We start from the raw sequence: 3,696 nt of genomic DNA, 5'->3' as shown, positions 1-3,696 counted from the left end.
GAGCCTTGCTCTATCGTCCAGGCTGGAGTGCAGGGGTTCTATCTTGGTTCACTGCAGCCTCCCCCTCCTGGGCTCAAGTGATTCTCCTGCCTCAGCCTCCCAAGTAGCTGGAACTATAGGCGCCCAACACCGTACCCAGCTAATTTTTGTATTTTTAGTAGAGATGGGGTTTCACCATGTTGGCCAGACTGGTCTGGAACTCCTGACCTCAAGCGATTTGCCCGCCTCGGCTTCCCAAAGTGTTGGGATTACAGGCGTGAGCCACCGTGCTCAGCCCAGTAGTTTTACTATTATTATTTTAGAGACAGGGGTTTCATTCTGTCACCCAGGCTGGAGTGCAGTGTGGCAATCATAGCTCACTGCAGCCTTGAATTCCTGGGCTCAAGCAATCCTCCCACCTCAGCCCCCACGTAGCTGGGACTACAGGTGTGCACCACTATGCCCAACTGATTTTTAAATTATTTTGTAGAGATGGGAGGGGGTCCTGGCTATGTTGTCCAATCTTGTCTGGAACTCCTGGCCTCAAGCGATCCTCCTACCTCTTTCTCCCAAAGTGCTGGGATTACAGGCAGGAGCCACGGCGCCCAGCCCCCATCCTGTCTTTGTGGTCTAAGTTTAGACAGCTCTTCAACCCCCCCAGACTGAGTAAGCAGCACCCACTCTCCTCTTGGATCCTGCAGGCCCCTGTCCTCCCCTATCCCAGCCCTGACCCATCTGCTTGCGCCTCCCCAATTGCCTCTCAATGGCGCATTGTGGGCTGTCACTATCTGGCAGCAGGTCTAGCTGCCTCACTGGACCGTGAGGGAGAAAGGGGTTCGGGGGCGGGGGGGGGGGGGTGTCTCAGTCACTTCCCGGTGCCAGCACAGAGTCAGACACAGAAGAGGCTCCCTTCTGCAAACCACTAGGGAGCGAGAGGGACAGAAACGGCCTGACAGCGGGACAGAGAGGATTCGAGCAACTGGACTGATGGGGAACGGAGGTAGAAGCAGGCGGCAAATGTGGGACACAGTCAAGGTACCCCCACCCCGTCCCTGACTGATCTCGTCATACAATCAGCCTTCCCTTCGCCCAGAGCAGACTTCCTCAGAGCCACCCCCACAGCAGTCCCCGCGGATGCAGATGGAAGGGGGCGGTCCCGGGGACGACCTCCCACAGGCTTCTCTTGGCCCATTTCCCATCTTGCCTCCCACGCCCAGGATGGAGACTCTGGCTCTCCATGGAGTTTTTCGCTCCAAAGAGACCTGGAGCCGGGATCAACCTCCCACTCCCATTTCCCCAGGTTGCAGCCCGCTCAGAATACCCGGGACACTTCACTGAAAGCCCCGCCCTACCCGGGAACCCCATCCCAGGCAAACTCCCATCGAGGTCATTTTGGGGGAACAGGAGGACGTCCCCCAGCAGCGGTTCTGTACCCTTCGCCCTTGCTTTGGGAAGCTCCGCCCTCTGCTGCAGCCCCGCCCCTCGCGGCCGCCCCCCTCTCCCGGAACCGCCCCCGGCTGTGCCGACTATTTTCACGCATTCCGTGGGTGACAGAGCCGGGCGCCCCCACCTTGCTTCCTGTTAGGCGTTTTTGTTTGTTTGTTTGTTTTTGTTTTTTTGGAAAGCTCCGCCTCCAGGGGGGCCGCAGTGGCTCCGGGAGCCGCCCGCACGGGACCCCGGACAGCCCTGGCCCCTCGTTGCCCCACGCTGGGACCGCCCCACGGAGCGCGGCGTCTCGTCCTCCCTGGGACTTGCCGCTTCCACCGTCCTGCGCAGGACCACGCGCTACCCGGGTGCCCCGGCTGTAACCGGCCCCCAGCTACCCTCGACGCGCGCTTGCCGGACCTCCGGCTCCTGCGGGGCCACGTGGTCGCCAGGGACGCTCCCCGAGGATGGTGGAGCAGCGCCCCCTCGTGGCCTTGCGCTCGCGGCGCCTGGGCTGCAGCCCCGCCAAAACTATGCTCAGGCAGGAAAAGTGTTTAAGAAAACTAAAAATTGGGCCGGGTGGCCTGGCGAAAACCCTTCTCTACTAAAAATACGAAAATTATCCAGGCGTGGTGGCTCACGCCTGTAATCGCAGCACTTTGGGAGGCCGAGGCGGGCGGATCACCTGAGGTCAGGAGTTAAAGACCAGCCTGCCAACATGGCAAAACCCCATCTCTATTAAAAATGCAAAAATTAGCTGGGCGTGGTGGTGTGTGCCTGTCAGCTACTTGGGAGGCTGAGGCAGGAGAATCGCTTGAACCCAGGAGGCGGAAGCTGCAGTGAGCCGAGATCAGACCACTGCCCTCCAGCGACAGATGGAAACTCCGTCTCAAAAACAAAAAAATTGCTGTCGCATCTATGAACATTATACTTCAGGCCCTGGCTCAGCCGTTCGCCCAATGGAAAGTCCTCCCTCGCTAGTCAGGCGCCTCCTTTGGGCTCCTATGGTCCCTTATGCTCCTCAACTCCGCCTGGCCCGGATCCGTCTGCCTGTGCCTCTCTCATCTGGACCCCAACCCCTCTGCCCTCTGCCTGCACCTTCCCAGACCCGGGCCGACCCCTCTGCCTGTGCCCAGCCCAACCTCTCTGCCCCAGCTTCCCCATCCCACTGTGACCCTCCTGCCCATGCTTCCTGGCATCCTGGCACCCCCCCCGGATCCCCCACCACCACTCTGCCGGTCCCCTCCCACCATCCCGCCGTGAGGACTTTAGGCGGTCACTGTGTGTAATGGGTCGGTCTCCCCATCCTGTAGAAAGCCTTATGAGGGCAGGGAAGAGAGCTGTCCCGATAACCACTGTGTCTGGCCAGGCAAGATGGCTGACGCCTGTAATCCCAGCACTTTGGGAAGCCTAGGCGGGTGGATCACTTAAGGTCAGGCTTTCGAGACCAGCCTGACCAACATGGAGAAACCCTGTCTCTACTAAAAATACAAAATTAGCCGGGCGTGGTGGTGCACACCTGTAACCCCTGCTACTCAGGAGGCTGAGGCAGGAGAATTGCCTGAACCCGGGAGGCGGAGGTTGCGGAGAGCCGAGATCACGCCACTGCACTCTAGCCTGGGCAACAAGAGTGAAATTCCGTCTCAAAAAATATATAAAAAAATAAAAAGATAACCACTCTGTCCCCATTATTACCAAGGTAGCGTTTATTTCCTCCCTCAACACAGCTTTGGTTTCAGCAGCTTTACTGGGGTATAAGCTACTTATAAAATTCACCGGTTTTAACTGATTTACTGATTTTAGGTGATTTTACTGCTGTGCGGCCATCACAGCCAATTCTAGAACCTTTCCATCACTCTAAAAAGATCCGTTCTGCCCATTTGCAGTCGCTCCTTATTCCCTGTCCCAGCCCCCGGCAACCACTGGTCTACCTTCTGTTCCATACATGTTCCCCTCTTCATTTCACAAGCATTTTCTGAATACTTATTTTTATCAGCTATTAAGTGCTGAGGGTGCACAGTGATACTCACAGGCCCTGCCTTCGGGGAACTCTGAGTCTGGTTATTGTGAAAGCTGAAGGGAAAATAGGTCCACTTACCAATTTCTTCATTCATTTAAAAAATACTTATTGGCCAGGCACTGTGGCTCATGCCTGTAATCCCAGCAGTTTGGAAGGCTAATTCTAGGAGGATGACTTGAGGCCAGGAGTTCGAGACCAGCCTGGACAACATAATGAGATCTATCCCCCATCTCTATACAAAAAAAAATTTTTTTTTACTTACCGAGGTGTGG

General features: G+C 56.5%; 1 long non-coding RNA gene across 1 annotated transcript; it reads left to right on the top strand.

Annotated features, from left to right (window-relative positions):
• The first annotated feature begins 846 nt into the window (after positions 1-846).
• LOC144580780 (uncharacterized) lies at positions 847-3,098 on the top strand. The gene is made up of 2 exons (XR_013530914.1): positions 847-1,014; positions 1,280-3,098. It is a non-coding gene; the product is annotated as an uncharacterized LOC144580780 (long non-coding RNA).
• Positions 3,099-3,696: the final 598 nt, after the last annotated feature.

The sequence above is a fragment of the Callithrix jacchus genome, chromosome 22, assembly GCF_049354715.1.
Source record: "Callithrix jacchus isolate 240 chromosome 22, calJac240_pri, whole genome shotgun sequence".
In the NCBI taxonomy this organism is placed as follows: Eukaryota; Metazoa; Chordata; class Mammalia; order Primates; family Cebidae; genus Callithrix; species Callithrix jacchus.
This window is presented reverse-complemented; position numbering and strand designations above follow the sequence as displayed.